We start from the raw sequence: 6,427 nt of genomic DNA, 5'->3' as shown, positions 1-6,427 counted from the left end.
AGCCACCCCCTCAGCACCAGTCCATGCAACCACACCCCACGTTGTAAAATCCTGGATCCTTTCTGCAGGGGTCCCCATAATGCACCTCTGTGTGGGGACCTTTCTCTCGCAAACTTCCCTTAATGGAAGAACAGGGACAGAGATAAATACAAAGAACGAAAAACATCCCAATTGCAGCCAGAGGTAGAACCACCGCGGTGCTGAGATGCCATGTCCAGAACGGCCCCACAACCAGCAGCTCGGGAGCTAAGCTTAATGTGGGTGCACCAATGCAGCTAAAGATGGCCAATCCCACTTGTTATAGACTACCCCAGCGATTACTGTGCTGGCCCAGAACATAGGAGGCCTGGGTTTCAGTCCTCCTGAGCCTGTGAGGATTCAAACCCACCTCCTAGCCCAAACCGCCAGAATATAGGTTGCTCTGCTTGTGACATTTTTTTCCCCTGCCTGGGCTCTGGTGTATGCAAGAGGATCTGTGACTCCCTACCCTAGTGGTCAGTGCACTCAGCTGGGAGGGAAGAGTCTTGCAGCCTGGTCCCTACTCAGAAGAGCAGTTATGATTTTCTCCTGTGCAAGCTGTTGGGAGCTCACTCTGAGGTACCTGACTCTTCCAGTTCATGATACTGTGCACCTATGTACCTAATCCAGGATTTTACTTCAGGGAGAGGGGCCTAAAAGTTATGCATTGTGCTGCCTAACTCACAGGGACCTAAGACCTTTAATGGATCTAAGCCATCATTTCTAAAAGGAAATAGGATGCAGAGTCCTGCGGGCCAAGGGGGTGTTTCACCCATGGCGGATCACTTGTCTCTCGGTCAAGAGCGGTTGGGTCATGCTAAGAGCAAGGCTCAGGTTCCCCTGTGAGTCGTTGGCCCAGGTGCAGGAGCTGCTGAAGGAGGTTTCCCAGTTTGCGCGCTGCTAGACACCAGACTAGGTGCTTACAGAGATTGCCTCCAAACCCCACCTCCACAAACGAGATGCACAGAATTGTAGATTGGCAGGGGCACAAATAGGCTGGGCATTCGGTTGGGTGTTGAGGGCTGCTGGCCTGTCTCCACTTCCCAGGGAGCATTTGCACCATACTAATAATGTCTGTTCAGGCTCTTCCTTCACTGGACAGATGTATTCTTCAAATGTCTCATGAACTAATACTGGAGGGACCTTTCTGCTTACATCTGACCCCCTTGCTACAGAAGCTGATAGCTTTTCCAGCTGAGCCAGGGGTTGGCTTTTAAGCATGCTTATTCACCCTCAGCTAGGAGGTAGCAGGTCAGTCGTAGATGAGGCTGAGCCCAGCTCCCCTGTGATGGAGCCTAAGGTGGGGTGGGGAAAATGAGGCCCGGGGGCTGGATGCAGCCCACCAGGCCATTCTATCTGGCCTGTGGGGCCCCTAACACATTTAGAAAATTAATATTTATCTGCCCCTGGCTGCCTGTCATGCGGCCCTCAATGGCTTGCCATAACTCAGTAAACAGTCCTCTGTCTGACATAATTGCCCACCCCTGGCCTACGAGAACAGGGCACTTGCTGTAGTTCAGTAGACACTGAGCTCGCAGCTGCAGTAGACTCTTGACCATGTTCCTGTGAAGTCCACATAGTGGAGGGAGATTTCCAATGGGTGGGCAAGCCCCAGATCTCCTATAAGCCTAACAAGCTGGAGTGCATTAATACAGGTTCTGCCAGTGGCAACGAGACAGGCAGAGCATGCTCCCAGGTGCTCTTCAATGGCCCCACCAGCTTGTTCTCTGCAGCGCCAGCTTCGACAAAGTGGGGAAGGATTGGTCCATCTCAAGCACAAAAAGAGGATGGAGAAGGCAGCCTTAGTGGGGGTGCTGAAAGAAGAGTTCAGTGCAAGCAATAGGGCTGGGGGGGGAAGGAAACAGGTAGTATGGGCAGCAACTGCCAGAAGTCATGTGCACTTTGTGCCGTTTCCCCCAACCAGGCCATATGATCAGGGCCAGGGTATTCTTGACTGTCAGACTCCCATTACAGAGGAGAGGCAGGGGGTTGCCTAAATCCTGGCCTGCTTGCCTGCTAGAGATCCAGATGAGAAAAGCTGAAAATCCTCATCAAATGGAACAGATGGGAGGGAGGAAAATTCACGCTTATTCTTCTGAAGAGCACAGAAGCCATGTTAGCCTTAAGGGAGCTGTTCAGCAGAAATGTCCCTTTCATAGGTCCCAGCTCATGGCCTCCAGGGCTGTGGCAGCTCCTCGTGTGCAGTCACACTCCCAAGTGCAGTTACTGCAGGCCTTAGCTAAGGGACTCTCTCTTCTGTCCTGAATGGCATTGCCCCTGCCAGCCAGCCTTGGACCGCCACTTAAAGCATTGCCCCTGTGCTCCCAGAAGAGCTCTCCGACAGCTGCTGCACAAGCATCTGAGCAGAGCATGCTCTGAGCACCCTGCAAAAGGGCAGGGAGGGAACGAGCAAGGCTCTGCCTCAGGCCAGGAGTCCTCAAAGGCAAACATGCTACTTGCTGATTAGAGCCGGTGGCCTGACACGCACGTCTTCCTTGTAGCTTCTATAATGAATTAGGGGGCGAGTTTCAAAAGCACCTCAGGGAATTCAGAATGCAGCTCCCAGTGACTGTCAGTGCTCTGGCAACTCGGTCCCCCCTTCAATGTGTTTTGTGGTGTTTAAGCTGTATCTGTGGCTCTGTAACACTCCTGAATTATTTTTGCAGATCAGTGTCATATAAGCAGTGCTGGACCCCACTTGAGATTTAAGCTCACTCTTTCCCAGCGCCCCCCCTAGACATGCAGCAACCTTTCTGCTGTGATTTAACTCTTCAGGACCATGTGGTTGGTTACAGCATATAACAACATGCACATACGTGCCTTGCACAAGCTCTGACACCACATTACCCCATCCCTTATGGTCTTAGAAACACCTCTCCTCTAGAAAGCAACAAACATCATGCACACAGCATCCTTCGCTCTCACTCACCCTTCCCTTGGGGATGCTCCGGCAGGGAGGGCACTCAGAGAGGCAAGGTGAAAAAGGCCAAAGAGCAAATGGATCCTCTCCTGTTCTTTAAGAATAAGGGACTGTGTTTGGGTTAGGGAAGGGAAGAGGGTGAGTTTATTGTAACGGGTGCGCAGGTTTCTTAATGTGGTTTAAGAGGCGTGATGGAAAGCCTATGATAGAGGATTTATATATATTTTAATTTTTAAAAAATTAAGCATCTTCTAGTCCCTTCTGAGGTGACACCCCCGCCATCACAAACCCCCTGGCCAGGAGCTTCATTGCCAAGGCAACCTCTCCCCTGACAATGAATTCTCCTTCATAGAAGCTGGCTTATTGTCTAGGCCATGTGTATTTTGAATAAAGGGCCTTCTCCATTTAGCAACCCTGCATTGAAAGTCTGTGCTTCTGCCCTTTGGCATTTCAGTCCAGCATGGAGGAAGAGAGACAGCAGACAAGGTAAAGGGCTACGTCGCCCAACGGAGTTGGCAGCTTGGTAAAGATGCACTCTAAGCACCTCTAACCTCACACAGCATTTGTAAGTTGTACAAGCTGATTTTCTAAGGCAGTGATTCTCAACTAGGGTGCCACGAGTCTCCCAAGAGTGCCATGGGATGCCACACAATATTAGCACTGTTAGGCATGCAAACATGATTCACAAAATAAAAACAGAGATTTCAAATAGGACTCCAAAAACATCTGACCTGCTGTGGTTTTTCTGAGTTTGTTGCAATGGAAAAAGTGCTCTATTGTTTTCCTATAGGCAAAAAAGATCAGGTAAAAGCTAAGAGCTGGCATGTTCTGAGGGGTGCCTTGAGTCGAAACAAGTTGAGAAATACTGCTCTAAGGTGCTTCTCTAGCCAGTAACAATGTCTAGGCTCTGAGAAGAGGCGTCTATGGATTATGCACCAGGCTTGTTTTCAATCACAGCATTCAAACAACTAAGTACATGTCTGAGGAGTGGATTTATGTAGTGGTACAACTAAGGCAACATGCAGATGGATCAAGTGTCCCCTTCCCCAGTCTTTTCCAGAGGCACAGCTTGATGTGACCAGAGGCAGACAATCTCCCTGGGGTTCTAGGTGTGTGGGGTCATGTTATCACCTACTGATAAAAAGCCTTATGGGCAAAATGCTGCCCTTACTACTCTGTGTGTGCATCTATATGTGTAATTATGGTGCCTGAATAAACAGTGGAGCTTATTGCTCCAGAGTTAATTGCTTCCAGATGTACCCTTTGAACGTTTGCCTGGGAGCAATTAACTCCAGAGCAATAAGCTCCGCAGTTTATTCAGGCGCAGCACATGGAGCATGGGCAGAGCAGTCCCGGCTGGCAGGGGGCCCCAGGGGTCAGCCTGCCAGCCTGGGGCTGCTCCCCCCCAGCAAAATGTGCTGCAGAGCTGCTGGCTGGGGCATGAGAAAGCTTCAGTTTAGAGCTAGCCAGCAGGCAAACCCTGCACTGAAGCACCCTCATGCCCCAGCCAGTCAGACAGCATCTACATGTGTGCTGCTGCAGAGTTTTTTACTCCACACCAGGACAGTACTCATACTTACAAGTACTATCCTACTGCGGAGTAAATTAGCTTACTGCAGCCTAAGAGGATGCAAGTGTAGATGTTGAGATGTTTGCTGCACAACCAATTAGTCAACAGCTCTGTAAACATCTTGTGTAGACATGCCCCATGTGAATGAGCGTGGGAGCCCAAGCACCCATGTAGAAGGTGTATTATAGTTCCTCAAGTGCCTGGCATGTAGGATAGCTCAGGCCGAAGACACGAAAGGGCCTGGCTACACCATGTGTCTTGACATATCCCTGTATTCCCCTTTGCAATGCTGTACACCCAGACCAGCAGGGGAAGGTGCTTCTGCAGCCTGTATTGTCATTCTGCCACCAATGGCAACATTTTCTGCCTCCACGTCCACTCTGCATACTCATAAACCATCCCTGCAATAGACAGCTCCTCCCTGTGGCTCATTTGTAACCACCCTTCTGAACTGTGGGGTTTTAAATGGAAATATTTACAAAAAGATTAAATGCACAGGAAATGGCCTGCAGCATCCTCTTTTAAGATGTTTCTCCCTTGCCACTAGTATGAAGCTAATCACTGGAGCATCTGAACATCTCCATAATAACTATGCAGGAATCATCATAAGTATCATCTTTCTCCATCTCTTGTGCTTATAGACAGGAGAAAACCTTGGCCATACAATGGTGACATGGTTGGCAATAAATCTGTTCAAGTGGATGTGGTCTCCTGAGCCAGCGTGTATGTGAAGAGCTATCAAGGAGTAGAAAAGTCTCACAACTGAGCACCGCATTGAGTTGTGAAGGTGATGGTGTCTGATGTCTCTCTATGGCTCTAGGTCCAGCTGATGGGGCTATTCTGCGTCTCATATTAAACAGCCTCCACAGTCAGCAGTTTTCATGTACCAGTGGACCATAGCTGTCACTAGAGCACCTGGTGACTCCAGGAGATATGATCATACAGGTAGCTGGGCTAATGTCTGGGAAAGATTTAAATATCAGGAGAGAGCTTTTCACCCATGGTCTATAGTATTGAGAACCCATGTGCAGAAGGGCTCTAGAGTGAGGCATTGGTGGGTAGAAAAGCTGCTGCGTCTGGTATGGTGTGTGGCTCCATTCCTAGGTAAGAATTTTGAGTCAAGCCTGGAGACCAGAATAATATGGATTCATAAACCAGATTTTTCTTCTAGTAGGTTGGGGTGTAGCTTGGTGGCAAGTGGAAGGGAGCATTTTGTGGCTATTTGAATATCCCAAAGCATTGAGAAACTGGGCTGCAAGCTGATTTTACAGTCAGCAGGCAGGTGCACTCAGCAGATGGGAGGAGGCAAGTTCTTCGAAGTACATCTCACTTTCCACCTGCTTCACTTCTGCTCTGCTCAGTTGCTGCCAGCTGTTTGTCATCTAGGGGCAGATTGTACCTAGGCACTGGGAGAGTCAGGGACTGGTGCTGTCAGCATCTGCCAGGAAAGTGGCATAGAGTTGGGTATCTTCTGCACATTGTTGGCATTTCTCTTTGTGTTGCCTAACCCAGGGGTGCTCAACTCCTGGCCCACAGGCTGGGGCCTGATCCAGGTGCACAGAGGCCAGCCAAAGCTAGACGTGACCATGATCCTACTGTATGAGGTTCAATCTGGCCTGCAGACCAGCCCTGTGCCACTCAACTGGTCCATGGGACCAAAATCGTGAGCACTGCTGGCCTAACCAGTTCCCCCAGTGTCTTTGTGTAAATGCTGAAGAGGATGGGAAATAGGATTCAGCTTTGTGAGTCCCTTGGGACAGTAAAGGAGGTGCTTATCACTGCCTCCCCACACAAGCTGTGCTCTCATTAATCTCTCTGCAACTAATTTGCTGTTATACCTGGGTTCCTGTCCCACCATCTGGCAATGCCCTAAAATGCACAAAACCATCCTTCTGAGGCCGCACTCTCTGCGAAGGGCC

Source organism: Gavialis gangeticus, unplaced genomic scaffold (assembly GCF_001723915.1).
Source record: "Gavialis gangeticus isolate Ggan-Ray unplaced genomic scaffold, GavGan_comp1, whole genome shotgun sequence".
NCBI classification, from domain to species: domain Eukaryota; kingdom Metazoa; phylum Chordata; order Crocodylia; family Gavialidae; genus Gavialis; species Gavialis gangeticus.
Note: the sequence above shows the minus strand (reverse complement) of the source record.